Genomic DNA, 26397 nt, shown 5'->3' on the forward strand with positions numbered 1-26397 from the left:
GGCCACCCCACTTCTGCTTTTTTTAATTAAGTTGCTAACTTCTGTTGCTGAAAAAGTTATTTCTTTAATTTCCTTTTGGGAAAAAAAGGGATTTTAGTTTCATTTTCCCTGGACTTGATTTTTCTGTGGCCACTTCTAAGATTTTATCAACTAGCTTTGATTCATCAAAGTGTTGACTTAAATAGTCAACCCAGACGGGTTCCCAGGATATTTGAGCTAGACAGAGTGCTCAGAGCCTTATTCAAATCATTCACCATTTTCCAAAAACCCTGAGTATTTTGTTTTTTGCTAAGAAATAAGGCTTTTGCCCAGAGGTCTTGATGTTTCTGATGTTTATGTTCCCATAATTGCTTCCGATAAGCATTATTTAAATTTTTTAAGTCTGCCTTAATACAGCCATTTGTCGGGTCCTTATTGTATAGTTTTAATACTTTATTTCTTTCTTTCCTTAATTTAATAATATGCGCTGAATAATTTATATTTATGTCTGTATTTGCGCCACGTGCCTTGTTTCGATATCTCTTTTGTGGTTGATCTACAAGAAGACTAACCGCAAAATTGTTTAGGAAAAACGACCACATTTCTATTGGGTCCCTGGTTATGTCCATGTTGCATTGTGCAAAAATTGACCTTGATCGGTCCCCTGTAGGTTCCTTTAGTTTTTCAGACCATCAGAGTTTTTTATAATTTGTTTTGGTGACATCTCCTGGCATAGTTAGTACAGGGTTAAAAGTGAGAGGATCACATCCTATCTCCAGGCATTGGTGGCCATGATCACTCATATCTGATTTTATGATGTAAAACTTTGTAATTAATGTAAGCAAGAATAGTGAGGCCACAGTATAGTCAATTATTGTATGGGCGTAGCAAGTAGATGCTGGCGGAGTATCCTGAAGGTATATCCCATTTAGGATTCTAAGCCCAAGAGCCTCAAAGTCTTTTACTAAAGTGAGTGCTGGCGTGTCGGCTTTTCCTCTCTCGGTTTCCCCCAGAGATTGTTGTGGTACAGCCCATAAGTGATCTTGCAAAATAGTTTGTGTATCCCTTTCAAAGGGATTTAATAATTTTTGATTGAAATCCCCAATTATTAAAAGCTCCAGGGGGCCTAGGTCCTGATGGGCAGTTACGATTATATCTACCAATTTCGATGACATATGTTTTTTGGATTGGGCATCTGGGTGGATGTAAACGTTGATTAGCAGGAGTGGACTTGAATGATCCCTGTGTCACCCGTCTAGCTTCACTACCAGGAAGTCTTTATTTTCCACATATATTCGGGTACACAATAATTTTAGACCTGCTGAAATGAAAGTAGCAAGGCCGCCCTTTGAATGGCTGTACTTTTTCTCCTTTATTGCTGGGGAGAAAAACCCTGTGTATCCGTCGATTTCAAAAGGGTTTGTAGCCCAAGTCTCCTGAAGGAGGACGATGTGGAAATTCTTCTTTAGGGTTGATAGATCTTTTTGATTTGTGTTCGGTCTGGCCCCATTTATATTCCATGAGCAGACCTGAAAGGGGGTATTATGTCGATTTGTTAGCATGTTGTGCGCCCTGCTACTTACTAGTCAGTGACGTTTTTCTAAATAAATTAGTTCTGATATCTGGCCTATTTCAGAATATGCTAGAGGATATGTATTAAGAGGAGTGTCCCCTGGAGGGTAACCCTCAGTTTTTCCAATTGGCGACCTAAGGACTGAAAAGGGTTTGCCCGACTTTTTTGTGTTCCTCTAACGGATCAGGATAACCAATTTGCTTGGGGGTGCTGAGCTTAATTTCCCATTTTAGGAAGGCACATTTTTCATCAGCTACTGTTTTTACCAGAAATGGTGTCCTCCAGGTTACCAAGGTTGCTTCGTTTGGGGCTCCTTTATTTGTTTTTTCCATTGAGACGAACTCTATAGAGACAATATCAGTGGATTTTATATCTTTTAGTGTAGGAGTGACTTGTAGTAGCTTCAATATATTTCCCCTGTTTAAGATGTCAAATCGCCCCCTCGACTGGTATTGAGGTTCCAGTATTAGTAGTAAACAGTCATTTGACATACCGGAATCTGGGCTACCTATTTCGTCCTCCTGTTCACCAAGTTGGGCGAGCCTTAGGTCTTCTAACACTCTGCCAGGCCGTTTTAACTTTATGGTTGTTTGCTTTGTTATTGATCTGTTTGAGTAATCATCCCCCCGAGATGGTTTTGACATTTCTCTCTCTTTTTTTTTTCCTGGAATTGGGCCTGTTGGGTTCCAATTTGAGCCCCTTGTGGGTAAGCATATCTCGAGTTGATGACCCTAATTATTGTGCCCTCTTCTTCAAATGACCTCCTGCTTATTTTAGGAGTCAGGCCTATTTTGTCTTTGTTCTCCTGCTGGTATAGGTTTGTGACCTGAGAAGCCGGTTCTGGTTGGCCTAATTCAGTTAATATTAATGTAGTTTGCTGATCATTAATTATCATATCCCCCTCATTAGAAGCTTGTGTGTTTTCATTTTTTCCTTTTAGATTTTGGGTCATACGTGTGATTTGGCCCGCTCTGATATTAAATATTGGGAAAGGTTTATTTGTTTTTGATATTCCCTTTGTGATTGTCAAGGAGTCATTTGACCTGGACATATCATCTCCTATGTCCAGACTTGGAGTGGGACATAATTTTTTTGCAGTTGGGCCCGGTAGAATAACTGCTTTTTTGTTTCTCGCTTTTCTTCGTTGTTTCTTTTGTCTTTTTTGTAAGAGACTTTACTGGCTGAGACAGAGTCCCTACTGATTCGGGGAGAGCAGAGGGGTCTGTATTTACCTCATGGTCTCCAACCTGATCACATTTAAGTTCCTCCTATGCTTGTGCCTCTTTGTCAGTTTGTTTCCTCAAGCACCAATATGCTCTGTCTCCCAAGTTGTTGCTTTCTCTTAGCTCCCTCTGGTCCAGGGGTGGCACTTCAGTTGTGATTTGCTCATCAATTCTCATGTTTAGATTGTCTTTGAGGTTCATAATCAACGAGTTTAAGGCTTCTGGAAGGGATGCCAACTTATTGATTATGGGTTCACAGGTACAGTCATTTGTTGTCTTTTCAGCAACATTTTGAGTTCTCTTAATCAGATTATTTAGATTTGCCAGTTTCTGATCAGTGCCTGCTATGGATGTAGCCATAGCATTCAGTATGTTCACCTGGACATCCATTTTTGAAGACTGGAAGGCTAAAGCGTCCAGCGTTAGCTGTGAGGTTTTGAAGATGTCCCATACTGTGTTTTGATCCAGTCGGTCATAGGTGTTTGGTAGTGGGGGGGGGGTGGTGTTTTCGTTGTCGTCCTCCTCAACTTTTTGTTCCCGTATTTTCCTTTTTAATATAAGAGATGCATTTGGGGATCTGTCTCTGGGAAGAGAAGTGTTTGTTTTGATTTCTGAGGTTCCAGCTATATGTTCTTGCAGGAACGCCCCCATATCGTAATTGGAAGACTTATTACAATTGAGCATGATAGAGCTCAGATCCCGATCTTGACATTGATGTTTTTCCAGGTTGTATTCAGATTCTATGGTCGATGCTATGGCCTTGTAACTCTGGGGAAGATTCACTTTGAACAAAATCAGCTGCTCCTTTGATAATAACGTTTACCTCCAGCGGGGGTTTAGTATCTAGATGGGGGAGATCGGTTTGGTTTTCCAGTAGTGGTAAATTAGAGGTGTCAGGGGAAGGTGAGGATGACCGAAGGGTCAGTAACTCCAAGTCGTTTAATGAGCCCCAGTCATTTTCTTTGATGTTATCTTCCATTTGATTAGTTTTTTTTCCCGGGGTAGTCTTCTCCGTCCACTCTTTTTCCTTGAGTCTGCTTTTGTCATCCTGCTCATGTAGCAGACTACATTCGCTTTTTATGGGGGAAATTGGGTGGGGTAGTGTCACGGCACCATTGGGTAGGGAGAAAATTACATCCAAGGGATCTTTTAGAAAATCGGCTTTGTTAAGAACGTTTCCTGGTCTTTGTTTCCTAACAAAAAGAGGGGCTATGGGGGAGATCAAGGATTGGTATTTTATCTTTAACTTCCCTTCCCCTTTTGGAGTTGTAGGTGAGGAGGAAAGTTAGTTTGATTTCTTGTTTTTCTTAAGTTGGGTCTGAAGACCCCTTTCTTTCCCGGACCTCATCCTCCAGTTTATGTAGATTTTTGTCTTTCTTTTTGTTATTCCTCCTTACTTTATCAAAGTGGAAGGTCCCGCTGCGTCTTCAAAATGAGGGATCCAGGAACGAGTGGTTTTTTTATGCGGCTTTTCTTTTCTTTTTCCTGGCCAAATGGACACGCTGCCACACCTCGAGTTTGAGGGGCACGAGCACGTGTGGTCCTCCTCTAGTATTACCTCAGTCAGATTATTGAGCCCAGGGGCCTGTTTGGAGCCAGTGTTACAGGTGGTTCAGGTGATTCAAGTAGCTTAAAGCTCAGATCTCCGGCGCGTGTACGGGCACCTCAGGTGGTGATCCCCCCCCCCCCCTTCCTGGTCCTCCAAGAGACCCTCAGACCTGGCCCAGTCCACTGCCCTTGGTTTAGCGCGGGTTCCTTCCCTCGAGCCTCCACCCTAGCCCCTGCCTGGACCCCTACCTGATGCTCAAGGTTCACTCGGGCTGGTCGGGGCTCGTCGGGGCGGCTCAAAGGCCAAGATGAATCGGGCCGTCACCAGGCGATGCCAATGCCCGGGGCCAGGCCCAGGAAGCCCGGAAACCCGGAGGGTCCAGGGGGGTCCGGGGGGAGAGCGCGCACAAATTCCGCCGCCAGCCTCACTCGGGCGGCGTTTGAGCACAGGCCCCGCCTCCTCACGTGTTCACGTCACGAAAGGCGGATCCAGAGAACAAGGATAAATACTGGCCAAAAAAGAGAAACGAAAATAAGGGCCTTTCTTTAGTAGATTATTCTGAACTCTGTATTGTTTAGGAGTTCCTGAGTTACTTTTCACACATATTATGTAGATGTAAAACTTTGAGTCACTTAAGTTTAATGGTATGGCTTCTGCTACAGCCAGAACATCATATAAAAATGTGTGTAGTATGTCCAACACTCTGCTTCAGTTAGGTTTATTGGAAGTTTGTCACATTTGCCATCAAGCGTATTATTTAATTCCCAAAAGCTCAGAAGGGGTGGAAGGCCAGGACATGTGGGCTTATATTAATAAGCTATTTAGAGGCACCTTTCCTGAACTAGAAAGCTGGGATTGGGAGCGGGAGATACAGAGAGCCCATCGGTTTCCACTGCACCTGAATAAGCAAAGAGAAGAATCCACGGATAATCAGTCACAACCCAGGTCTGTAATAGTTTACTTTGGTAACTAGCTACTACGGCAGGCGGAAGCCCCGCCCGACTCCAAGATAGATTGTGAGGGTGTCTCCTTTTTTTACTCGTCCTGATTACTGCCATGCCACTGTTGAACGGTGTTGACAATTGAGGCAAATGATTAACCCCTTCCAGGAGAGAGGGACGGAAGCATATTTTCTGAACCCTGCCCACCTAAAAAAGCTGACTCAACTATAGACAGTTAATGGTACAAGAGTATTGGATTACAGGGTATGGGAGGCGGATTGTTATTACATAGTAGTGATTTTTTTTTCTTCCAGGCAATTATATAGAAAGCTAACCAGGAACTAGGATTCTAGGGCTGGAGGTAGCCACTGGGCTGTGTGTGTGTGGGGAGGAAGAGGGGGGGGTCATCTTACAGACCTAGCAGTCTGGCAGTCTCATTTGGTAGGATTGGGGAGTGGGTTAGGCTGGGAGGGGACACCAGGGTAAGGTGTGGGTTTGGGTGTGCCACAGGGGGAGAGTGGAGTGGGTCGGGTGGGATAGGGAGTGGGGGGACGCACAGAAGGTCAGTGGCTCGAAGTTGGTGCATTTACAATGGGGGTTGAAGTGAAACAGCTGCACACAAACATAGCTTTAAATGATTTATGTTAGTGACCTGCGTATTGCCCCGTTAAACATTAGCGGGCTAAACAACATTAGCAAAAGGCGTTATGTGGCTGAAGGTTTAAAAACACTTAGAGTGAATATTATTTGTGTGCTGGAGATACTTTTTACAGGCTCTAAAAACATCTGTTGGAATTCCTTGGGTATCAACTACTGGCCTTTACTACACAGGGAACAACAACGAAGTGGGTAGCAGTATTGGCACGTAACAAAACAATAGAAGTTGCCAAGAGATCAATGGATAAACTGGTCCGCTAGGTGATTTGAGAGTGTGTAACAGGCAGAACCAGGTTCACATTGGAACCGAAAGTAATTGATTTAATTACTATCGAACTAGCAGCTTGGGCTTTGTTGATAATTATTCGTGGGGATTTGAATATGCACATTGACAGTAACTTGCCTTGTTAGAACCAGGGACTGTATGGGGAGGAAACCGAAAGTATTGCAGGCTGTGCAAACTTTGGTGCTGAGTCATGGATTGGCTGATGCCTGACAGCAGTTCAAGGCCCCCGACCCTGGATTTACTTTCTTCTCCTTTCCCCACAGGAAATCTGTCAGGTTATATTACTTTCTATTATCAGTTTCACTATGTGAGGGGTTAACGATTGAAAAGTACCCAAGAATCATGTCTGATCACAGCTCCCTGGAAATAGAAACTTCGGTATTATCTAAGGAACAATATTCTAAGACTTGGTCATTTGATAGGGGGTTGTTCTTGGACCAGGCATGTATTAAACATATGAGGAAAAGATTACCAGATTTCTTGGAAATTAATCAAGGGTCTGCCCCCATCGGGGTGGTCTGGGGCACCTTAAAGGCAGGAATTTGAGGCGAGACCCTAAGCTATAGTTTAAATAAGGAGAAACTACGCTTTAAATTTAAAAGCGCAGCTGAGGTCGAGCTGGTAACACTGTAATCCCAGATAGTGGAGGTGGCTAGAAACAACTTACCTTTGCAAGGGATTCTACACCAAATCGCTGCGGTTAGGGCTAGAATCTCTGTTTTATTTAGAGCGAGATGTAGCAAAGGGCCAGACGCATCAACAGGAATTCTATGAATGTAGTGAAAATGTCAGCAAGTTATTGGCCTTTAAAACTAGACAAAAGATGTTGCGAGGCCTCATTAGCGCAGTCAAGGATAAATATGGACAGACAGTGAAGGGAAACTCTGCAGTTCTAAGGGTGTTTAGAGAGTATTATCGGACGCTATATCAGCAGGATGCCCATATATTAGAATACAAGATTAACCACTATCTGGGCAAAGCCCCTGGGGGCGGTTACACAAGGATGAAAGACGCCAGCTTGCGACTCTAATACCAGCTGATGAGATCACAGCAGCACTGAGCTCTTTGCCCAGCAGAGAGGGCCCAGGTCCAGATATGATCCCCTTGGAGTTTTTTAAAGTGTTTTATCTGGAACTAAGCGACAAACTCCTTACATTATTTACTTTACTTAAGGCGGTGCAAGAGTACAAGCTCTGGTACAAGCTGCCAGCAATTATTACAGTCTTTCTGAAAAAACCCTTTTTTTGCTGGGTTTCTTAACGTCCTATTTCTTTAATTAATGGGGATGCTAAACTCTACGCAAAGGTCCTCACCAGTAGGCTGGGCCTGGTGATTAGTAAACTGGTTTCCCCTTTGTAGCACGGTTTTATCCCTGGGAGGGGTACTACCGATCATGTTCGGGGGTCATAGCTAAGCTAGATGCAACTCAGGCTGCAAAGACTCCTATGTCACTGATCTTACTAGACGCGGAGAAGGCTTTTGATCGTGTGAACTGGGCATATTTATGGACGGTACTCCTCAAATACAACATAGATTCTGGCTTTGCTAGGGCTGTTCAGGGCTTGTATCAGAACCCCACTGCACGATTACAAATAGCGGGGGTAGGATCCAAGGCTATTTACATTACAAGGGGCACAAGGCAGGGGTGCCCTTGTTCACCTCTGCTCTTTGCACTTTATATCGACCCACTCATAAGAAGGCTGCTAGATAATAAGTTAATTGCTCCAATGGAAATGAGTGAGGGGAGCATCAAAACACTGGCATACGCAGATAATATTGCTATAATATCACCAGACCCAGGGATATCGCTAACTGAAAATAGAGAAAGAAACATCCAAATTTGGTGTGGTGTCCGGCTATCTATTAAACAAGGCTAAGTGCCAAATAATGGTTAACGAATGGGCAATTCTAGAGGATGAGCGGAAAGCAGCACAAGTGAATTATTTGGGGGTTAGACTAACAGCTAATCTTGATATTATTGTTGATAATAACTTCTCCCAAGTGTTAGCTAAGACAAAAAAGAACTACAACACATGAACAACCTACACCTCTCGATAATAGGACGATGTAATGTTATTAAAATGGTCTTCCTTCCCCGGGTTTTGTATTTTTTCATGTCCATTCCACTGGAATTTGGTAAGAGCTGGTTTAAACAAATGGCATAATTAGCCAGCAGCTTCATATGGTCCTTCTTTATACCTCGCCGAGCTTTTAACTACTTAGCATTACCAAGGGCAAAAAGAGGATGGGCAGTCCCCAACTTCCGTCTATATTACTGGGCAGCACTCTTGCAAAACATTCAATCACTTATTCTACACAATGACCTTAGTAAACCGCCAGGGGAAATATGCCCATCTATATATAGCATGATATGGGGCAACTCAGCAGACGCCTCTTTTATGAGAATAGTGGAACCAAGCTACTTAAAAAAAAGTCAAATTTAAAATAGTACGGTCTGCGTTTAAAGTATGGTCTCAGATTAAGCGTAGAATAGGAATAGATCGGATTAGCTATTATACTCCATTTCGGAACACGCCAATCCTCCACGGGATTTTTGAGGATAAATGGTGCGATAAATGGGTACAGGGAGGCGTTTGAAAATTAGACGATTTTTATAATGGCAGACAAATAAAATCCTTTAGCGACTTAAAGGAGGCGTTCTCTCTTGAGAGATACTTTTTCAAATTTCTGCAGATTAGAGACTTCTGGTTGACCTCATCCAGGGAAGGCTCACTCGAGAAGAAGACTGCTGTCATAGAGGTGCTTAAGAACGCAGCTGACTGTAGTATACAAAAGCTCTATCTGCTGCTGGTGGACTTTATGCAAGATGATCTGTGGAAGCATCTAGAGAGATGGAGGCGATGTATAGGGGCCTCTGAAGCATCTTTCTTAGCTTCTTTGGAAGTGGCTCAACGTATATTACTCTCAGCGGGACCTCAAGCTCAACCTTATAAGATATTGTTACATTTATATTACACCACCGCTAGAATATATAAATGGGGAAAGTCAACTGGGATTTTTTTGTCCCTGGTGTAGTAGCACAGTAGCTGATCTTAGTCCATAAGTTTTTTTTGCTGTGACAGGCTTGAAACGCTTTTAACAGACATCGCAAAGTTTTTGACTATGATAACACAACAGGAAATTTGTTTCACACCTCAGCTTGTATTAATAGAGATTGATGAAGAGGTATGTACAGGCCAATCTCAATGTTTTGTGTTTCTGGCTGTGGCTGTAATGCGGAGCTGTGTCGCTTCAGACTGGCTAAAGCCTGAATCGCCAACTTATAGGCTTGTATACTTCTTTTGTGGTAACTGGAGGTCGGCCTGTGTGCAGCTAAGGGCCAAGCCCGCAGGACGAGGGGTATGAAAATGTGGGCCCCATTGGCTCAATGGCTAAGCAGAATGTAGGTGGCAATGAACTGTTTGCTGTTTGCAATGAATGCGAAAACCTCTATAACGTAATGATGGTATTATATTTCTTCAACGCCATGAATTTTTTTCCAACGTAAAGAAAGGCTTCTATGTATCTTACTGTGCGCCTTTTAAAAGCTTAAAAATTCATAATAAAAAAAAGCTTTAAGGGTCCTTGTCCTCAGAACTCTGCAAATGTTGCCCCATCTTATGTTAAAAAACATAAAATAGCATTCAGTCTATCTCTTTTATTGCCCTGTTTAAGGGACTTACGTTCTTCTGCCACCTCAGAGAAGACCATTAGATTTTTAAGGTTCCTTACATAATCTATTGTTGATACTTTCTTATCCCTTGGAGCATTTGTAAATCAGTTATTACTACTGCAGACGTTTGCAGTCTTAAAGACATGTTGCTTATGGCCTAGAGTGCAGGCTGTCTTGTTTCAGAGTTTCATAGTTTTCTTCTAACGTAACCTGAAAGAATCACTTGCATCTTTAAATACCCCTGTTAAGATGATAACTTTAATATCAATGGCATGTACCTTTTGTAACTCCTCTAACAAGATCCTTTGAGAATTTAACTTCCATTTTTTTATCTGAGGAATGTACGTATTGACTAACATTATTATGTGGGCTATAGAACTTGCTAGATCTTTTAGATTCAGTCCTTAAATGTGAATATTATCTAATGAAATATTTATCATTGATGCAAAGAAAAGGGAGTGTGGCAGTTTAGGTTGGACTGTTCCTATTATACCAAGGTCAAAACCTATGTGCATATGGCTAGGTCCAGACTCAGGTGGCATGGTGCAAAATAATGATGGACTGAGATGTGGCCTGAGTAATTACCAGTGACGAGATTAATTCCAACATTCCACTCATCACTTTTTTGTATGTTTTGACACTCTGCATTGACATCTAAACAATTCAAAGGATGGGTGTATCGCTAAAGGAACCCACCACCAATCATAAGCTGAGCTAAGGTTGCTGGCACTGCTCTGTCTAGATCCAGTAAAGTGTTAGTATAATTGTTAATTATTTTAGGGTTCAACTCACCAAACAGTAGCACCAGCAGTATGTTGCTGAAAGACGTCTCTACTAAACAAATAAACTTAAATATTTTTTAATTTGCAGTTTTGCTTTTACTATTAGAAATGTAGGCAAAATGCTTTTTCTCAGAACTTTGACTGTCTCAAAGTGTCTTCATGCCTTGGAGATATTGATGTGTCCACCCTATTTGAGATCAACCTGTAACTCCCCCAGCCCCCCCAACCGCTGCACATCATTCTGTGCTTTCATAATGCACCAGTGCTTTGAATTGTATATCATCCTTCTGTCCCTTGAAGCTCAGTACTCAGTGCTCACCCAGTGGAAAATACCCAGTGCTTCACTGAGGCACATCATCCTGTCCTCTCCTGAAGCTTATCATCTTGTGCTCCATTGCAGCCTCTGGTGCACAGACACTTCGAACAACACAAAAGGGTGCAGTGGCTGAAAAGCAGGTTTAAACAAAGCGGTTTCTGCCTAAACAGCTACTCTAGTTAGGCTTTGGAAATTCCCTAGCAAGTGAGCGATCTTATTGGGAGGGGGAGCCTCACCAATATCTTTTGGCATGCTTCATGATAGGCTACCTATCCCCACCCTGTCTGGATAATACCACCAGGGTGGACTCAACCTTGAAAAAAGGGGAGGGAGTTCTTAGATAAAGCTCTACTGGACATTTAGGGATCCAGACAGCTAAAAATACCTAGAAGTAAACCAGGCTATGTGTGTACAGATAAAACCAGTAATGGGATTGAATTAAGGCTAAATGGCCTGATCCATCCACATTATGGCAGCATGTTTCTGCCCTTGTTGGTGCCTGTTCAGGTCATGGGCATTTGTCAGGGCTCTTAGTGGTGTTTGAAGACTAAAATGTCTCCAACAATGGCCTGGTCTTCGCTCCAGGCCATTGTTGGGATTCTTAAGTATGTATTTCTACCAAAACATCTTATGAGCTTGTTGCCAATGGGAAGATTGACAAGTTTTTATAGCTTATTCTCTTCCTTCTTGATAACATAGTTACAGGAATAGTTCAGTAGCTTTTTTTCTGTAAGGGATATCTTAGTCACCAAGCTCTAATCCATGTTTTTAGGCCTATGGCTGAGCCTCCAGGGCTGTGTTGGATTCTGATTGTGTGTAAAGATCCAACTTGCCAAAACCAACACAGCAGGATAAATGAAATGTTTTGTGTGTAATGCTATTTGTAGAGTGTATACCAATCTGGAAAGCAGAGGAACTCTGTAAATAGGGTAGGAGGGGTAGTCTTTAGGAACAATTCAAGATAAATTACTAATATTTGTAATATTCATGGGGTGAACTTTCCTGTGGTGCTTTCTGAATTAGTTCAGTTGGTCTTGTCTTCATAATGTCCCACTTTTTGTCACATAGACAATGGGTGGGGGCATTTTGTCTGGATGTGAGTAAATTAATGATGTGGACCATTTTTATTGCCCTCACCCAATCCCAAAGTGCCACACTAAGTTTAACCATTGGATGAAAGTGACTTTTACAGTGCAAACCTATCTGCAAAGCAGCTGAGCACTATAATTAAATTGACGCTTTACAGAGAGTGGTGCAGGAAGGGGAACAATGTATAAGAGAATGGGAAAGGGAAGAAGTGCTGAATGGGGGGCTGAGTGACAAGAATTGTGGTTGAGCTTTGTGGGGATGGTGAATGCAAGGGTGGAGATGGGAACCCTTCCAGAGTGGTCCCTTGATCAGGTGTTTATAGTCTGTTGGAATGTTTGCTTTAAAGAGATGAATAAAAGATAGGGCATGGCATCTCTGGCCTGCAATAGCGTTCTATCTTGGATGGCTTGAGGTAGCCCTTGTCAATCCAGGCTTAGACCATAGCTAGAGAGTAACTCAGGTGTTCAATGTCAAAACCTTCTGAGACGTTTAGATACAGCTGTGTGTCATCAAATTACTGTCAAATTCTGATGTATTTCTGGGCCAGTAGTGCTCCTAGGAGCTTCAGTTACAAGCTACAAGTGAGCATAAAGAGATGGAATGCGATCGAGATACAGTGGATTCAGTACTTAATGCAAAATGGGAACCTTTCTGCATCTGTGCACTCAAAGCCCATCCCCAAGTACCGATGTGGAGCAGGTGTTGATGTTGAAGGGTGGAGAGTGTAAAGCTTAGTCTGCTTTTCTCATCCATAAGGACCCACTTCTTAGCTCTCATTATTGTCAGCACAGGCCTTCTACTGTGCATGAAGCCTGCACAGTGTTATTAGTAATGCTTCTTCACTCTACTTCCCATATCTCCCAACCTTATGTGCCCAGAGAAAAAAAACATTGCATGCTACCTGGGCTATGTTTCCTTCTGTTTTGGGAAACACTCTGCTGGCAGTTTTGCGCTGTCTTGGGAAACTGATCAGTATTTGAATAACTGTTGTTGATTTTCCTGCTGCTGTTCAGCAAATAAAAGCTCATCATTCTGCTGTAGGTGAGAGGGCTGGGTGTCTTGAACATCCTTAGTGGTGAAGGTTCTGTGCTGTCAGCTTTTAGAAGCATCAGTAGCAGGTGTTTTCTGTTCGTAAACAAGATTTTGTCATCACTGAATCTATTCTCAGTGGAAGCTTAATCTCACTGCTTCTGGGGTCATATACTTGTAATATCAGGTCTAGAATAAAATATACAGTCATTTGTCCTTCACCCTTTTTTTATCACAGAAGATAAAGTGGGTTCTTCGTTTCTCATCCATTATATTATTGATAAAGACACAATTGTCTTGCTTTCAGAATGTTAGCAGCCAGGTTGACTAGAAGGTGGGTATATGCTGTTTCAAAGATTTGTCAGTTTTAGGTTTTGCCTGCGCGGCACTTGCACTGTGATTGTGAAATCTCTTATAAACAAAAAGCTTAAAAGCAGGCTTAAAGCCTGCTCATTACTTCATACAGTTTTATAAGAGAGCATGTGTCTGCAGTCTGTCCCCCCCTTGTCCATGCTCTTGCTCAGACCTTCCTCAAGCACTGCCACCCCTTGCGTTGCTTGCCCCCTGGTCCTTCTCCCGCTGTCCATGCTATTTATATCTGTTTTTTGCTGTTTTATACAGCACCAACTCGACCCCAAAGTGTTGTAGTGCTTTTACTGGAGTACCAGTTACATTACACATTGTTGGATCCTCACTTGCCCTTCACCCTCCTTCCGATATCCATATTCTTTTATGTTTTTATTTTTGCCGTTTTATACAGCACCAACTTGGCTGGAAGATATTGGAGCTCTTTTACAGGAGCTCTAGTTACATTGCACGATGTTGCATAGCCTGTGCTTCTGTGCAACATGTCTAAAAAAAACTTTGACAAAGCTAACAGAGCTCGAATAGGCAAAACCTGTTGGCTTTGTCAATGCTTGTTCAAGTTTCTGGGTACTTTTAGCTAGTCCCCTATCTTGGAGGAAGACTTGGTTTTAGAGGATGATTAACTATATAAACTGCTGGTTGTGAAGGGGGTCAAACTACAGTGAATGAATTACTCGAACTGTTGGGCGTTGGAGAGTCATTTGTAGAATTTTGAGCTCTGTGACCAGCAGCAGAAGTGGTTCCCAACAACTATGGAGTCATAGGTCCTGTCAGTTCATCCTGCATACCCTCTTGAAGAGTATTTACTACTGAGAATGTCCATCCTCAGCCTGAAGACTTAAAACTGTAGTATCCTGCATGTGTGAGTTGATGGTCTGTTTTCAACAACAAACTCAAGAGTCCCAGGTCCACAGTCAGCAGGATCAGAGAGGAAGTCAGAAGAAGGATTAAAGGGTAATACGAGAAGTAGGAGAACTAATTGGTACAAACAAAGATTGTTTTTCAGGCTCTTGGCCTCTTAGGAGAAATTATTGACAGAAGGATCACCAAGACTGCCACCTTTCCCCACAGAAATCCCTCTCCCTAAATCTTCCTTCTTAACTCTCCCAGTTCCCTCTTCCTGTCTCATCATCAAAGGACAAGGCAGGGTGTGGTCTTGGGACCAAGACTTGGGACCCGATTCTACTTATGCCCTTACTCAGGAGCCACTCCCCCATCCCGTGGCTTATTGGGGCGGGGGGGGAGGGGTGTTGAGTGGTCCGGACATTTTCCTCAGCCAAAGTGTGTGGGGCAAATTATTGTCAAAAAAGGTGCAAGTCAATTTGGTAGAGTTTCTTGTGGTTATCGAAGTTCAATAAAAAAGAGCTCACACAATACATTTTGGAGAGTTGAGACAGTTATGTTCTTAGGGTACTGGCTGCTATTGAGATACATACAAATCCAGAAATAATTATTGAGTGTCTTTTCCTGCTATGAATTGGTTAGATACAATAGATCAATAATAAATTATTAAAGTAGTAGAATTTCTGTCAGATTATAATTTGATAGTCATTCGGATATGCAGTAAGAGATTCTGTGATCAAGTTCCCTTGCTCCCTTAAATATTTTTGAATTTGCAGTTTTGCTTTTACTGTTAGAAATCTGAATTTAATACAAGTGTAGACTTGTGATGGCCATGTTTCACACAAGTATAAGCTGTTTTATTTTACCCATCGGTCTAGATCTAAGCCAGACTTCTTCAACCAGTAGCTTGTGAGCTACTGGTAGCTCTCCAGTTATCTGTAAGTAGCCCTTCTATGTGCTGCTTAGCCTACAAGATTAGAATGCTTTCCTAGTTGAATTATTATAGTTATAGCAAAATTGAAAAGCATGTAATCAAGGTAATAATAATTGTATTTTCACATGAAAAATATTATTACCCAAATAGAGGCATTCCATATTGACAGCTGTTTTTACATTACTGCTGGGAAACATTACTGATGCACTTCAGGTGATCACTGCAAATAATCTTGCGCATATGGTGGCCATAAAGTGATCGTGTCAGACTGTAATGTCACAGTTGCAACTCTAACGATGTTAGTAGCTCCGGTTGATTTTCACTGAACTTAAGTAGCTCTTATTAGAGAAAAGGTTGGAGACCGCTAATCTAAGCTGTGTGTTAATAAGTTTGTAGACTATTAACTGTGCTTTAAACTTTTTGTGCTTGACCTGAGGCTCAAGGTGTGTCAAAACATTTATTTTACTCTTTGATAGCCCAACAGGTAGCAGTGAGTCAGACTTTTCTCCATGCACCTTTTGCCAGCTGAGGATAAAGAGACCAATTGAGGCAGAACTAAAAACTCAGTGTTCAACGCACGACACCAGCAACCAGTATATGAAATCTGTGAAATAATGGCACTTTGCTGTTAAGTCATGCAATTCTTTGCCTCTTTGACAATTCTGTTAACTAACCCTTGTTTCACTGTGTTTTGATTCTTTATAGCTCAATTCAGAAACGCACTGAAATAATTATCAGCAAATATTTCAGATAATCCTTTTAATTTCACAACCTGTAGAAAGTGTATTTTTAAATCACTTGCCCCTTCCAACTTAAAGTAATATTGAATGTTACTGTTTCTAGAGCCATTCATTATCTAACAAGTCAATGCACTTTGAGAGCTGCTATGTTCTCATCTTAAAGGAGGAAATAACTGAATGAAGTTGGTTGTTCGTGACCAGTTGCTCTGGCAATGTAGCTTCCACAATCACTGCATCCAGCGTGATTATTACCGCTGGGACTGTTCACAGAGAACATTAAAGGCAAAACCTGAACAAATGAAGTCACCAGGACTTCACAGGCACTTCAGAAGGAAACAGAAACTTAGTGCTACTCGTTGTAGTTTCCCCCAATGCCCTTCTCACTGCTCTTGTATTCTCTGAGCATGTCTGCTTTGCTTTATAAGAAGTGATAGTTTAAACTTTAGGGATTTCCATTTATTTGCGTCTGCTTTAATGGTGCTCCCTGGCATTTCCCCAAATATTGCTCTTGAAACTTAAGACTTCTACTTATACTGTGGCCTTTTGGTATATGCATCTCTTTTCTTGCTTGATAGCTGTTCCTGCACCTAGATTCAAGTACTTACTGTGTCAGTTGTATTCAGAAACTAGAGTTTTCCAAACTCCTACCCCAGGGTACTGTTTTAAATACTGACCAGTCATTGAGATTAGCTCTGCATTCTAATGGTAAGCTCTTTGATTGTTGTGAATAAAGCTGCATGTTGTTTCGTTGGGCAGGTCACAGGAGTATTGAAACCTAAAACCCCTGGTTTACTGAGCCACGCCTTGGAATGTCTGTCAGGAGGAGTTGTAGCTGCATGGGCGAAAGAGGCTCAACATTATACTGGAACAGAATGGTGGCTTCCAATGATTTCAAGTAAAAAGTCCGAAAAATGCCATAATTCTAAAGCAGCAGCACCTTAGAAACATGATTTTGTCAGACTAGGATGGACCTCTCTCAGATAGGTACACCTATTCCAGATAGATTTGGCACGCTTGAATTGTGCATGCCTGGAGCTCCAGTCTTTGGTTTTCCCCTACCTACGCTAACAGTAAAGGTTTGTGCCTTGAGCTGTGAAATATTGGACGGTGATGATATTCACAGTTTTTGCTACTATCATGAGTGCTACGCTGCCAAAATGCGCTTACCCACCCACATCCTGTGCTTATGTCTTGTTTGTTGGTTAAATTCCCTTGATAAAAGGCTGCAAGTGGTGACAAGAGGATTAGTCTTTAATGCACCTGATAATTAAAAATACATATTTTGTTGTGTAATCTGTTTACAAGAGTTGCGCCTCTCAGTTTAGCTACAGGGTCATGTTTATTGCTATTTTCTTGCATTTCTTGCATTTGCCCACACACAGTTTCAAATTAGTCATAAAATCGGAAGTTTCAGTTTATTGCTGCCCATTAGCTTCAATTAAACAGTCTAACCTTTCACCTGGTCATTCTTTTTAAATAACATACAATGTAGGATTGATATGTTTTCTGGATTTCCTTCCAGAACACGCTCCGGGATTGGGTTTTCTAGACCCTCTGGCAGTAAGAACTTAGTCAACGTGCCAACATGAGACGGAGATCCTGGTGGAATGCATCCACCCCGCAACCCACTAATCACTACTAAGAGAGGCACATTTTTGGTAATGATCAGTCCTGTAAGACCTAACAGGGATAGTTAGTGAAACCTAAATCATATTTCATCATGAATAGGCACACTAAATAACACTAAGAAGCTAGGAATGTGATCTTAAGGTTTATTAAAATCAGAATCCTATCCTGGTGCACCTATCAATAGTAACTATAGAAAAAGTAATAGACAGAATAATTGAAAATATTGTAATAAGGTGATATTGTATTGCTTCTTTGCATCAATATCCCCAAATCCACCTTTTCTTAGGCTAACTAAGCTAAATTTAGCACTAAAACGAGAAGTACCGAAGTTTCAGAGATGGTTCAAACTAGCATACCTTTTCTGAACAGTGGAATCAATGTTCAGCAAAGAAACAACAGCTATTCTTCTCATCTGTAAGGCAACAGATAAACCCAGTGCATGAGTGGATGTGCCTTCTCCATAGCTTTCAGCAAGGAAAGTTGATTATAACTTCTGTATGTGCCTTGGCCTTGAATTCCTGATACGAAGTTCCTCTCTATCTAACAACTTATTCTAGTTGATGTATTATAGCTGAACATTGTTGAACATTTTTAAAATAAGCAGTCAATAGTAAATGTCATCCTACTTTTCACTTGCTTATATTCTGTGAAATGTGTGCTTATAATTTCAAAACAATAACCAGGAAATCAAGATGGCTTACTTTGAAGTATTGTTTATTATTTAAAAACAGTAACTAGAAAAAGCAATTACAACCATGCATAAATAAACATGAATATATTCAAGTAAGCTAAATTATATTGTTTCAATGAATAATGATGGTAATTGTGCACTTATATTTTAAACTTGCACCTAAATAAATAAATGCGTCTAATAGAAAACATATTAAGATTATAGCAGGAGCTATTTGCTTTACTCCTGTCCGTCAGCTATGCTTTTTCAGTGCATTTTGTAATTTTTGTCACAGTGTTGCACCAACTCAGTGAGGTTTAATATGGCATAAGTACTACAACATGAACAGTCATTGGGTCACCTCTACTCAGTAGGAATATGTTAAGTGGTGTCACACCATCTGCCATTCCAGTCCTCCAGTCTTGCATGGCACTGTGTAGTTGTGGGATAGTAGATTACGTATCATGTTGTGAAAGAAGATGTAAATTGGAGACAAAAAGTAAAACAGCTTCAGTGGAATGACAGGGCGTAAACCAGATTGTACAGATGACAGAAATTCTGATCATGAAGAAAGGTTGAAAATAAACAATACGTTTTAGTATTTTATAAAGAAATGGCAAAAGAGAGATATGTCTAAAGTTAGAAGAGTCATTAGTATCCAGTGAAGGTTTCTTTAACAGTGAAATAATAGTTGTTGGTTTAAAAGAAAAGGGAAAAGTACCAGAGGAGAAACTGAGATTAATCAGCGGAACTGAATAGGGCTGTTTTCCACTAAGCTTGAAAGTCTGCTTCTGTGGACAGACCTGTTTGCAGACTGAATCTTCCGAATTACAAGTTTTATGGAAGTAAAGTAATTTATTTTTCTCTAGTTACAGTTGAAGGGAATCTCTTCTTCGTGGACCATGCCTTGTTGAGACCTGACAGTGGAACTGGCACTGAAAGATTATGGGTGTCCTATGAACATTGTTGTGAGATCTGATTTGAAGTGCTTTTTAATTCCAGGATCTGCCCTTCCTTACCCTCTGAACCTTTTTTGGCACTTTTCTCAATTTGCTCAACAGGCATAGTTCCAGAGCTATTCACAAGTGATGGCTGAGCTTTTTATAAGTTAATCCTAAGGTGATCACAAGGCATGTAGTCACTGAAGTGTTGCATCCCAATTGAGAGTTTTTTCCGGAGGTGCCCGTAGGGTTGAAACGTACCAGTACCCGAATGTAGGTCCTTTGGCATAAATGGGATGTTTTTGTCGAATATATCTTGGTACCTATTATCAGTCATTCTAGTGCTGGTAACACTACAGGGTCATCAATAAGTGCAAGACACAGCATCATCCTTCTTGGCAGTCCTGCAGCCTCAGACCTGAGGATCAAATCATTGTTGTTTTTCCAGAAACACCAGGTTCGGTGGCATGTGTAGCTGCAGATACACATGCTGTGCATAGTCCGCCGTCTGGTGTTGGGTCGGAGTGTTACAAGTTGTTTTTCTTCGAAGAAGTCTTTTCGAGTCACGAGACCGAGGGACTCCTCCCACTTCGGTTCCATTGCGCATGGGCGTCGACTCCATCTTAGATTGTTTTTTTTCCGCCATCGGGTTCGGACGTGTTCCTTTTCGCTCTGTGTTTCGGGTCGGAAAGTTAGTCAGAATCAACGGAAAATTCGTCGGTATTGTTTCGTTCGGTATCGGGATAGTTAGGGCAAATCGACACCGAGCCTTAAAGAGCTCTGGTAACCCTTCGGGGTATTTTCGATCCCCCCTCGGGGCCTGGTCGGCCCGACCGCGTGCAACATCGAGACTGATGGAACGGACCCCATTCCGATTCTGTCCTAAATGCCACAGTAAATATCCTTATACAGACCAACATTTGGTCTGTAACTTGTGCCTGTCCCCCGAGCACAAGGAAGAGTCGTGTGAGGCCTGTCGCGCGTTTCGGTCGAGAAAAACGCTCAGGGACCGAAGAGCCAGGAGGTTACAGATGGCTTCCACGCCGACAGGACAACAAGGGTTCGAGGAGGAGGAAGAAGAAGAAACTTTCTCCATCCGCGACTCGGATTCCGAAGAATTCGACGTCGACGAGCAACCAACCGTGAGTAAGATGTCGAAAGAAAGATCAAACGAGAAAACAGACAAAGCCCAGGGGACGCCACTGCCAACAGGCCATGGCATAACCCATAAAGTAGGTGACCGTCCATCGGCACCGAAAAAGGGCGAGCTGGTGCCGAAGTCGTCCGGCTCAGGTCAAGACACAGGCACGCAACACTCTCGGGACCGAGAGAGTGGTGCAGAAAAGGCTCGACACCGAGATAGCGGCACCGAAGCTACTCGACACAGAGACAGCGGCACTGACGCTGCTCGGCACAGAGATAGAGCACCGAAGATGGACGGCACCGAGAGGCCAAGACACCGAAAAAGAGAAAGATCTCGTCGGAGCCGAAAACAACTAAAGACACGGTTTCGGTGCCTAAACACCCGGCAACCGAACCAAAAACCAGTTCCTACTCAGAGGAACAATCACTGTCCTCCCAACTAAAAAGACACAGATTTGAGGAGGAATTACAAACTACAGAGGTAGATCACACGCAACAGCGGATCTTTATCCAAAGGGGTACAGAGAAAATCAGCACTCTTCCCCCAATCAGAAGGAAAAGGAAGCTTGACTTCCAGCAACAAGACAAGCCACCACAAGCAAAGGTGGTAAAGAGGGCAACTGCACCACCCTCTCCACCACAGTCAACTCATGTATCACCGGCACAGACTCCACCACAATCACCAGCTCATACCACCATGAGCCAGGATGATCAGGCAGCATGGGACCTCTATGATGCTCCAGTATCGGACAATAGTCCAGAGTCGTACCCAACTAAACCCTCACCACCTGAGGACAGTACAGCATATGCACAGGTGGTAGCTAGGGCAGCCGAATTTCATAATGTATCTCTACATTCGGAGCCTATTGAGGATGACTTCCTCTTTAACACCCTGTCCTACACCCACAGCCATTATCAAAGCCTTCCCATGCTCCCGGGAATGCTAAGGCACGCTAAACAGATTTTCAAGGAGCCTGTTAAAAGCAGAGCAATAACTCCAAGGGTGGAGAAAAAATACAAGGCACCGCCCACAGACCCTGCTTTTATTACATCACAACTGACACCAGATTCAGTAGTCGTAGGAGCAGCTCGTAAAAGAGCCAACTCGCAGACATCAGGCGACGCACCACCTCCGGACAAGGAGAGCCGCAAGTTTGATGCAGCTGGGAAAAGGGTTGCAGCACAAGCTGCTAATCAGTGGCGCATCGCCAACTCGCAAGCACTCCTAGCGTGATACGACAGGGCCCATTGGGACGAGATGCAGCATCTCATCGAGCACCTCCCCAAAGAATTCCAGAAACGAGCGAAACAAGTGGTTGAAGAGGGGCAAAATATCTCCAACAACCAAATACGTTCTTCTATGGATGCAGCAGATACAGCTGCAAGAACAATAAATACTGCTGTGACAATAAGGAGGCACGCATGGCTGCGCACATCTGGCTTCAAACCTGAGATACAACAGGCAGTGCTCAATATGCTGTTCAATGAACAGCAATTGTTTGGCCCAGAAGTGGACACTGCAATTGAAAAATTAAAGAAGGACACTGACACAGCCAAAGCCATGGGTGCACTCTATCCCCCGCAGGGCAGAGGCACATTTGGCACATTTCGCAAAACAACTTTCAGAGGAGGGTTTCGAGGTCAAGCCACAGAAGCCAGCACCTCACAAACAAGACCACCTACCTACCAGGGACAATATCAAAGGGGTGGCTTTCGAGGCCAATACAGAGGGGGCCAATTCCCAAGAAACCGGGGAAAGTTTCAGGGTCCCAAAACCCCTCAAAATAAACAGTGACTCACAGGTCACACAACCCCTCCACACAACACCAGTGGGGGGAAGACTAAGCCAGTTCCACAAATCATGGGAGGAAATAACAACAGACACTTGGGTCTTAGCAATTATCCAACATGGTTATTGCATAGAATTTCTCCAACTCCCTCCAAACGTCCCACCGAAAACACACAATATGTCAAAACAGCATATAGACCTTCTAGGACTAGAAGTTCAAGCATTGCTGCAAAAAGACGCAATAGAATTAGTACCAAAAACACAAAAGAACACAGGAGTTTACTCACTGTACTTTCTAATACCGAAAAAGGACAAAAGTCTGAGACCAATATTAGATCTCAGAACACTAAACACCTACATCAAATCAGACCACTTTCACATGGTCACGTTACAAGACGTAATACCACTACTGAAACAGCAAGACTACATGACAACTTTAGATCTAAAAGACGCGTATTTCCATATACCGATACATCCCTCGCACAGGAAATACCTAAGGTTCGTATTCAAAGGAATACATTACCAATTCAAAGTGTTGCCATTCGGAATAACAACAGCACCAAGAGTCTTTACAAAATGTCTAGCAGTAGTAGCTGCACATATCAGGAAGCAGCAAATACACGTGTTCCCGTACCTAGACGATTGGTTAATCAAAACCAACTCGCTAACAAAGTGTTCACACCACACAGATTATGTTATACAAACCCTTTACAAACTGGGTTTCTCCATCAACTATGCAAAGTCACACCTTTTGCCGTGTCAAACACAGCAATACTTAGGAGCGACAATCAACACAACAAAAGGGATAGCCACTCCAAGTCCACAAAGGGTTCAAAATTTTCACAAGGTGATACAAGCTATGTATCCAACACAAAAGATACACGCAAAGATGGTATTAAAACTCCTAGGCATGATGTCCTCATGCATAGCCATTGTCCCAAACGCAAGATTGCACATGCGGCCCTTACAACAGTGCCTAGCATCACAATGGTCACATGCACAGGGTCAACTTCTAGATCTGGTGTTGATAGACCGCCAAACATACATCTCGCTTCTATGGTGGATCAGTACAAATTTAAACAAAGGGCGGCCTTTCCAAGACCCAGTGCCACAATACGTGATAACAACAGATGCTTCCATGACAGGGTGGGGAGCACACCTCAATCAACACAGCATCCAAGGACAATGGGACGTACATCAAAGAAAGTTTCATATAAATCACCTAGAATTGTTAGCAGTATTTCTAGCGTTGAAAGCATTCCAACCAATGATAACCCACAAATACATTCTTGTCAAAACAGACAACATGACGACAATGTATTTAAACAAACCGGGGGGAACACACTCGACACAGTTGTGTCTCCTAACACAAAAAATATGGCATTGGGCAATTCACAACCACATTCGCCTAATAGCACGGTTTATTCCAGGGATCCAGAACCAGCTAGCAGACAATCTCTCTCGGGATCACCAACAGGTCCACAAATGGGAAATTCACCCCCAAATCCTAAACACTTTCTTCCAAATTTGGGGAACACCTCAAATAGATCTATTTGCAACAAAAGAAAACGCGAAATGCCAAAACTTCGCATCCAGGTACCCACACCGGCAATCTCAAGGCAATGCTCTATGGATGAATTGGTCAGGGATATTTGCGTACGCTTTTCCCCCTCTCCCTCTCCTTCTATATCTAGTAAACAGATTGAGTCAAAACAAACTCAAACTCATACTAATAGCACCAACATGGGCAAGACAACCTTGGTATACCACACTAATAGACCTGTCAGTAGTACCTCATGTCAAACTACCCAACAGGCCAGATCTGTTAACACAACACAAACAACAGATCAGGCATCCAAACCCAGCATCGCTGAATCTAGCAATTTGGCTCCTGAAATCCTAGAATTTGGACACTTGAACCTCACACAAGAGTGTATGGAGGTCATAAAACAAGCTAGAAGACCATCCACTAGACACTGCTATGCAAGTAAATGGAAAAGATTTGTTTGTTACTGCCATAATAATCAAGTCCAACCATTGCATGCATCTCCAAAAGATGTAGTAGGATATTTACTACATTTACAAAAATCAAATCTAGCTTTCTCTTCCATAAAAATACATCTTGCAGCAATATCTGCTTACCTGCAGATTACTCATTCAACTTCCCTATTTAGAATACCTGTCATTAAAGCGTTTATGGAGGGCCCAAAGAGAATTATACCACCAAGGACACCACCTGTTCCTTCATGGACCCTCAACATTGTCTTGACAAGGCTCATGGGTCCACCTTTCGAACCCATGCATTCTTGTGAAATGCAATACTTAACGTGGAAAGTTGCATTTCTCATTGCCATCACATCTCTAAGAAGAGTAAGTGAAATACAGGCGTTTACCATACAAGAACCATTTATTGAAATACACAAAAATAAGGTCGTTCTAAGAACAAATCCAAAATTCTTACCAAAGGTTATCTCACCGTTCCACTTAAACCAAACAGTGGACTTACCAGTGTTTTTCCCACAGCCAGATTCAATAGCTGAAAGAGCACTACATACATTAGACATCAAGAGAGCGCTAATGTACTACATTGACAGGACAAAAGAAATTAGGAAGACAAAACAACTATTTATTGCCTTCCAAAAACCTCATACAGGAAATCCAATTTCAAAACAAGGTATCGCCAGATGGATAGTAAAGTGCATCCAAACCTGCTATCTTAAAGCAAAGAGAGAACTGCCTATTACACCAAAGCCACACTCAACCAGAAAGAAAGGTGCTACTATGGCCTTTCTAGGAAATATTCCAATGACCGAAATATGTAAGGCAGCAACATGGTTTACGCCTCATACATTTACTAAACACTACTGTGTAGATGTGTTATCTGCACAACAGGCCACAGTAGGTCAAGCCGTACTAAGAACTTTATTTCAAACTACTTCCACTCCTACAGGCTGAACCACCGCTTTTGGGGAGATAACTGCTTACTAGTCTATGCACAGCATGTGTATCTGCAGCTACACATGCCACCGAACTGAAAATGTCACTTACCCAGTGTACATCTGTTCGTGGCATTAGTCGCTGCAGATTCACATGCGCCCACCCTCCTCCCCGGGAGCCTGTAGCCGTTTAGAAGTAGATCTTGAACATTTGTACATTTGTAAATATATTACATTAAACCTTCATTTTGTACATACGTATTTATTCCATTGCATGGGCACTATTATTAGCATACACAACTCCTACCTCACCCTCTGCGGGGAAAACAATCTAAGATGGAGTCGACGCCCATGCGCAATGGAACCGAAGTGGGAGGAGTCCCTCGGTCTCGTGACTCGAAAAGACTTCTTCGAAGAAAAACAACTTTTAACACTCCGACCCAACACCAGACGGCGGACTATGCACAGCATGTGAATCTGCAGCGACTAATGCCACGAACAGATGTACACTGGGTAAGTGACATTTTAATTCCCATAATGTTTACCCGGTAATCATCTCCTCTTGGCTGGTCTCTGCCCTAGCCTATCCTCTGGTTATCCAAATAATTGAGGCCCCTGTGGGCTTTCCACACCCATTCACTCACACTTAAGATGACAACTTAGAGGATAAGTACATAATCCCCACATATGGAATTGCTTCATAGTGAGTAAAGCTTTGGATGCCCATAGGTTATGGTGCAAGAATCATCTGCCCCAAAGATGGGTCTCTTTGCCTCACTAAATAACCAAATTGGCAGTGTCAGTATTCACCTATTTATACCAAATAGAGCACCATTGCAATGTTTGTGTACATAAGGATGAATGTCGGCTGATTCCAGGTGGTCATGGAAGAAGTAGATGTTGGCCACTGTCATAGAATAACACAATTATCAATTCCCATTCGTATCTAAGTTCTGACTTCGTATCTAAGTTCTGGCTTTATAAATATTGAATTGAATTGAATTGAATTGGCTAGTACTAGAAGCCCTTGGAAAGAGCATGGAACTATTTGCCAATACTTCCATACCCGATAATTGGAAGGGCACGTTTGGAGATACCCTACTTTAAGAATTCAATTAGGGGTGAGAGTGAACTTGAAATGTGCTATCCCATCTACTTATGAAATTTTTGCTTTCCTAAACAGTGGAATGTTTGCTGAAAGAGACACAGTAGAATGTGAGTGCCCTGTCCAACTGAAGGCAAGGTTTTGACGACATCCGTGGAGCTCAGCTTTAGGTCAAGGTGCATTACACGCAAGGCTACAGTCTTG

General features: G+C 42.4%; 1 protein-coding gene across 3 annotated transcripts in view; it reads left to right on the forward strand.

Annotated features, from left to right (window-relative positions):
- The window catches only part of MSH3 (mutS homolog 3), a 1766808-nt gene that overhangs the window by 168765 nt on the left and 1571646 nt on the right, over positions 1 to 26397 (forward strand). The gene's annotated exons all lie outside the window — the stretch shown is intronic.

The sequence above is a fragment of the Pleurodeles waltl genome, chromosome 1_1 (genome assembly GCF_031143425.1).
Source record: "Pleurodeles waltl isolate 20211129_DDA chromosome 1_1, aPleWal1.hap1.20221129, whole genome shotgun sequence".
NCBI classification, from domain to species: domain Eukaryota; kingdom Metazoa; phylum Chordata; class Amphibia; order Caudata; family Salamandridae; genus Pleurodeles; species Pleurodeles waltl.